Here is a 7,375-nt window from a genome sequence, read left to right as displayed (position 1 = left end):
CATCAGAAAGAAAAGAGGGACATAACAGACACTAAGGAAATCCAAAGATTCATTAGGTCCTACAACAAAAGCCTATACTCCACAAATTTGAAAATCTAAATGAAATGGACAATTAATTTTCTTGATAGATTCTATTTACAAAAGCTGAATCAAGATCAGGTAAATGATTTTACTAGTCCTGTACCCCTTAAGGAAATAGAAGCTGACATTAAAAGTCTCCCATCCAAAAGAGCCCAGGGTCAGACGGTTTCAGTACAGAATTCTACCAGACCTTGAAAGAAGAACTAATGCCAATATTCTTCAAAGTATTCCACAAAAACAGAAGGAGCTTTACCAATTTCATTCTATGAGGCCATAATCATCTTGATAACTAAACTGCACAAAGACTGGGATGAAGCCAGGCATGCAGAGGGGGTTCAACATATGAAAATCCATCAATGTAATCCTCCATATAAACAAACTGAGAGAAAAGAAAAAAAAAAACACACATGATCATCTTTTTAGATGCTGAAAAAGCATTTGACAAAATTCAACACCAGTTCATGTTTTAAATCAATCCCACTGAAATCAGGGACAAGGCAAGGCTGCACATTCTCTCCATATCTCTTTAACATAGTTCTTGAAGCCTTTTAAGACAAGTAATAGAGATCAAGAGGATACAAAGCAGAAAGGAAGAAGTCAAAGTATAACTGTTAACGGAAGATATGAGGGACCACAAAAATTCTACCAGAGAACACCTTCAGCCAATAAGCACCTTCAGCAAAGTGGCTGGATACAAAATTAACTCAAAAAACTCTGAAGCCCTCTTGTATACAAAAGACAAAAGGGCTGAGAAAAAAATTAGGGAAACAACACCCTTTACAATAGCCACAAATAATATAAAGTGCATTGGTGTGACTCTAACCAAGCAAGTGAAAGATCTGTATGAAAACAAAACAAAACAAAACAAAACTTCAAGTCTCGGAAGAAAGAAATAGAAGATATCAGAAGATATAAAAATCTCCCATGCTCATAGATCTGTAGGATTAACATAGGGAAAATGGCTATCTTTCCAAAAGCAATCTACAGATTCAATGCAATTCCCATCAAAATACCAACACAGTTTTTTTTTTTATTTCTTTTTTTGTTGTTATTAATTACACTTTATTTACTTTGTATCCCCCGGTAAACTCTTCCCTCCTCCCCTCCCAGTCTCACCCTCCTTATTCCTTCTCCACGCATGGCCCTCCCCAAGTCCACTGATAGGGGAGATCCTCCTCTCCTTCCTTCTGATCCTAGTCTATAAGGTCTCATCAGGAATGGCTGCATTTTCTTCCTCTGTGGCCTGGTCAGGCTGCTCCTCCCTCAGGGGGAGATGATCAAAGAACAGGCCAATCAGTTCATGTCAGAGACAGTCCCTGTTCCCATTATTAGGGAACCCACGTGGACACTGAACTATCATGGGCTATGTCTGTGCAGGGGTTCCAGGTTATCTCCATCAATGGCCCTTGGTTGGAGAATCAGTTTCAGAAAAGATCCCTGTACTCAGATTTTTTGGTTCTGTTGCTCTTCTTGTGGAGCTCCTGTCCTCTCCAGGAATTATTATTTCCCACTTCTTTCCTAAGATTCCTTGCACTCTACCCACTTATGAATGATTTAAAAATTAAATTTCTATAGGTGTGTGAGTTGATTTCCACGTCTTTGATTCAATTCATTGATCCACCAGTCTGTTTGTGTGCCAGTACCATGCCATTTTTATTACTGTTGCTCTAGAGTACAGCTTGAGATCGATCTGGAATGGAGATACCTCCAGAAGATCTTTTATTGCACAGGATTGTTTTAGTTATTCTGGGTTTTTTGTTTTTTGCATATGAAATTGACAATTGTTCTTCCAAAGTCTGTAAAAAAATGTGTTGAGAAAAATTCTCAGCTTCATATGGAATAACAGGAAACCCAGAATTGCACAATAAAAGATCTTCTGAAGGTATCTCCATCCCTGATCTCAAGCTGTACTATAAAGCAACAGTAATAAAAACTGCATGGTACTGGCATAGAAACTGTGAATCAATGGAATTGAATAGAAGGCGCTGAAATAAATCCACACACTTATGGACACCTGATTTTTGACAAAGATGCCAAAACCATACAGTGGAAAAAAGACAGCATCTTCAACAAATGGTGCTGGTCTTACTGGATGTCTACATGTAGAAAAATGCAAATAGATCCATACTTATCACCCTGCACAAAACTAAAGTCCAAGTGGATCAAAGACCTCAATATAAAACCAGACACACTAAACCACTTAGAAGAAAAAGTGGGGAAGAGCCTTGAATTCATTGGCACAGGAGACAACTTCCTGAAGAGAACACCAACAGCACAGGCTCTAAGAGCAACAATCAATAAACAGGACCTCATGAAACTAAAAAGCTTCTGTAAAGCAAAGGATGCTGTTGTCAGAACAAAAAGACTGCTTACAGATTGGGAAAGGATCTTCACCAATCCTGTATCTGACAGAGGGCTAATATCCAGTATATATAAAGAACTCAAGAAGTTAAACTGCAACAAATCTAGTAATCCAATTAAAAAATGGGGTACAGGGCTAAATAGAGAATTCTCAATAGAGTAATATAGAATGGCTGAAAAACAGTTAAAGAAATGCTCAGTGTCCTTAGTCATCAGGGAAATGCAAATCAAAACAAACCTGAGATTTCACCTTATCCCCAGCAGAATGGCTAAGAGCAAAAGCTCAAGTGACAACACATGCTGGAGAGGTTGTGGAGAGAGGGGAACCCTCCTCCACTGCTGGTAGGAATGTAATGTAAACTGGTACAACCACTTTGGAAACCTATCTGGCGCTTTCTCAGACAATCAGAAATACTGCTTCCTCAAGATCCAGCTATACCACTCCTGGGCATATATCAGTAAGATGCTAAACCATACAAGGACATTTACTCAATTATGTTCAAAGCAGCTTTATTCATAATAGCTAGAATCTGGAAACAACTCAGATGTCCATCAACTGAATAAAGGATACAGATATTGTGTTACATTTACACAACAGAATATTACTCAGCAATTAAAAACAAGGAAATCATGAAATTTGCAGGTAAATGGTGGGAACTTGAAAAGATCATCCAGAGTGAGGTAACCCAGAAGCAGAAAGACACACATGGTATATACTCACTTATAAGTGGATAACAGACATATGATATAGGATAAATATAATAAAATCTATAGTCCTAAAGAAACTAAGCAACAATGAGAACCCTAGGGAAGAGGCTGAAACCTCACTCAGAAGGATAAACAAGACAGACATTAGAAGTAGGAGAAGACAAGGAACAGGACAGAAGCCTTCCACAGGGGGCCTCTGAAAGACTCTACCTATCAGCGTATCAAAGGAGATACTGAATTTCATAGCCAAACTTTGGGCAGAGCGCAGGAACCCTTATGGAAGGAGAGGGAAGTAGAAAGATATGGAGGGGACAGGAACTCCACAAGGAAACCAACAGAGTCCAAAATCCTGGGCCCATCAGGACTGGCAGAAACTAATCCTCCAACCAAGAACATGCGTGCAGGGTACATAAACCTCCTGCTCAGAGGAAGCCCATAGGCTACTCAGTTTCCAAGTGGGTTCCCTAGTACAGGGTCCAGGGGCTGTCTCTGACATGAACTCAGTGGAGGACTCTTTGGTCATCTCCCCCTGGGGGTGCAGCCTTGCCAGGCCACAGAGGAAGATGATGCAGCCAGCCTGATGAGATCTGATATGGTAGGGTCAGATAGAAAGGGAAGAGTTCCTCCCCTATCAGTGGACTAGGGAAGGGGCAAAAGGGAGTTGAGGGAGAGAGGGTGAGATTGGGAGGGAATGATGGAGGGGGCTACAGCTAGGGTACAAAGTGAATAAACTGTAATTAATAAAAAATTAGTAAATTAAAAAAAAAACAAAATGAATAAATAGTAGCAAATAAATAATTAAATAAATTTTAAAAATACAACAAAATAAGAGCAAAAATTCAGAGACCATTACACAAAACCCCACCTGGCCCAAGTGCAGAGAACAGTGACCATGGCATACTCAGCCCAGTGGACACATCTACCATACAGCCTCTGTACCTAAGCAGCAGGCACATCTCAGCAGAAGGGTCAGAAAGACTGTCAGAGCCAGAGGACCAAGAAAGCTGCTGCGATACTGTGTCTCCTAGAATGATAGGGGCACTTCAACCATGATATCTCAATAGAACAGCATGGTAGGGGCGCTTCAACCATGATATCTCAATAGAACAGCATGGCTGCCCAAATAAGAACTGAACAAGCTTCTCTTGTCCTTGTTTCCTTCTGCTACGTGTGTGAGTTCAGATGTGTGAATGTTCATATATATGTATGTTGTATGTAGGCATATGTTCCCAGATTTATGCATGTGTACGGAGGACAGAGAACAACATTGCTGTCGCTTCTTAGGTATTATTCCCATAGAGCTTAGACAAGGTCTATCACTGGCTTGGAAGTCGTAAATTAGGTCAGGCTGGCTGGCTAATTCTGGGGTCACAAGCCTGCACTACTGCTGCACTCTCACTTCTTTCCTTTCTCTCTCTTTCAATTGTTTCTCTTTGTCCACCTTGACTTTCTGGATTAAACTCAGGTTGTCAAGCTTGTGATCAAGGTCTTTTACCAGCTGTTCTATGTCACCGGCTTGGCACCTGTCCTTTTTACATGGTTTCTGTGAATTAAACTTAGGTCCTTATGTTTGCAAGGGAAGCATTTTATGATGAAGCCATGTCTATATTCTTTCAGTTCTCGAAGACTTAGCAAACAACGAGGTAAACAACTTAAAGACCTACTTTCTCCACTGGTCACTAGCATACAAGTCTGTTTTACTGCCCACAGTCAGCAAGTATGACTACAGGCAGAAAGACCTTCATTGCTGAATGTTTGTGACATTTGTGTGTTCCCAAACAGGGCAGCTTGGCTGTTGGGGAGTCCTCAGTTACCTGGAGGGGAAATTTGGGTTCTGTTCAACATCACAGAACAAATCCTTTCCATCCTCTAGTCTCACTTAGATACAAACGTCTCAAAGAGGCTGTGTTTAAGGAAGTCCAAGTTTAATTAAGACTAAATCAACACTGGAAAAGTAACCACTCATACAGTCCCTTATTAAGTGTGGACAATCTGTGACGGTGAAATTTCATTCTGCCAAGAGAATCCCTTTAAGCTTGTCCTTTCAGAGCTGGCCCTTAAGACCTGCCCCAGGCCTCCTCTCCTCTCAGAGTAATCCCCAAACCTGTCCTAAGCAGAACTGTTTCTATCCTCACTCCATCCCAACTCTCATACATCTGCTAGTCTGTGAAAACATGACACTTTGTACAGTGAGTAGGCAGAGCTCTGAGTTGGGGTTCAGGGGCTTGTGTTCAGATTGCTGATTTTCAAGCACATGTTGTGTGCTCTTGGGAAAGCCCGTCCATTCTCAATATCTCATTTTTATTCTATGTAAAGCAGGTATATTAATGAGCTCCTTAGGTTTTGTGGAATCAGACAATACGGGGTATATGATGACCAAACCATAAATGGGTGTTTTGGTGACTGTTAGGTAGTCATCATTAATGATATTTATTAGTACTCACTTTAACATTACCAAACATCTATAATTTTTTCATATTTGTTTCATGCCTAGAAGAAGTCCATGAAAGCTTTGTTCTTGTGTGTCTCAGGTGGCTAGCACAGTGTTGCTAATGGTTTTAGAGTAAGTTTTCACTATTGGGGCTGTTCTAGGCATCCTTTAAACAACTATTTCATCTTGTTATTGCTTAGGCTGTAAGAATAACTGCTCATTTGTGCTAAATACTTGCTATGAAACTGAAAGAGTACAGATGTTAAGCCTTTTACACTGAATGACTGAAGGAGAAATGAATCTCCCACACTGTCCTCTTGAATGAAAATGTCCCTGATGGCAGAGGTTGCAGCTTACATTTGTATCCATGGGCTCTAATAGTTGTCTGGTAAACACTCTGGATTTATTCCGCTAATTGAAAGAAGGGATTTGTGACTTAATTACCAGATTGCCATGAGTTGAATTCATCTCTGCTAGCGCTTCTAAGTTTTCATCTAACTTGGCTTATTTCTAGTCTCCATTGTGTAACCTGGCATGAAATTCTATCAACAGGAAACAGAGAGATTAACTCAACAGGAACTGAATGATTCCCTCTGTGGTGTCCAGCATCTTTCTAAGTTCCTTCTTGGCCCCTACACCTGCAGCAGAGCAGGTGGAAGAAGCAAATTATGGTGTGTCCCTACATCCTCACCATCCTCAGTTTGGCTACAACATGGAAGATGATCCTGAGAAGCAATTGAGAAAGGAGAAATTTCACAGCAGAGGGTGTTGTTAAAATGGGATGAGTATTATTTGGTAGAGCAGTTTCAAAACTGTGCATCGAGTTCAGCAATAGTGTTTGACAAATGGGCAAAATGGACTTTTAGAATTAATTAATTTTTAATCTCTTTTTGAGACAGAGTTTTAAATAATCCAGGTTGGCCTTGAAACGCCCGTGTGTCTGTGGATGTTTTTAAAATCCGGAGGACCCTTCTTCCGTGCGTTGATATTACGGGCGTGCGCCACCCCACAGCTGACAGTTTCGCTCTCGAGACACTGGCTTCCAAGGTCACACAGCGAGAAGCAGGTATCGAACCCTGCTGGGCTCTTTAGAGATTGGGTCTTCCTCCAGCATGATTTGGTAGGTTGCCTTTAAATAGTCCTAACTCAGCTGAATAAATAACCATGTTATAAAGGCAAACTTGAACATATTAAGTGTGCTCTATTAAAAGTTTGCGAACTGCCCAGTCAGGAACATGGCCTGGGCACAGAGAAGGGAATGAGACAAACTTCGCCAGGAATTAGCATTTGCTAGCAGAGTGACCTTGCCCGAAGTGTTACCTTAATATGTGGCTTAAAAAAAAAAAACCCTTTTTGAAGTTTATTAAGTAGAATAATAAAGAGGCTTTTAGAGGGTTATTTTGAGAATGAAACTTCTGCCAATTACTGGGAAGTCTTTTCAGTCCGGCTAGCATTCAGTGGCCAAGAGCTATGCTTTCCTTTCTTCTGTTGTATGGAGAATGGACACCTCCTTTCTTCGGGCCTGTCTCATCCTCATTAAAGCAATGAATATCGTGGAAAGAGTCAGCCAGTTCTCCATGTCAGAAAACACAAAAGGTCAGTCTTCTCTGGCCACCACGCCAGGCCACTGGAACACAGAGTCCCATACAACACAAAGTGAAGTAAAGTACTTTGAAGTTAGATTCAAGATCTGGCATGCTCGGTGATTACTGTAACAGACAGCCAATTTGAGGAGGCCTAAATAATTTATTCAGCAGCGGGATTTCTAAAGGCCATTCGGTCAGCAGGGGCCTA

This window comes from Meriones unguiculatus, chromosome 9 (genome assembly GCF_030254825.1).
Source record: "Meriones unguiculatus strain TT.TT164.6M chromosome 9, Bangor_MerUng_6.1, whole genome shotgun sequence".
Classification (NCBI taxonomy): domain Eukaryota; kingdom Metazoa; phylum Chordata; class Mammalia; order Rodentia; family Muridae; genus Meriones; species Meriones unguiculatus.
The sequence above is the reverse complement of the archived record's forward strand: the minus strand, read 5'-3'. Positions refer to the sequence as shown.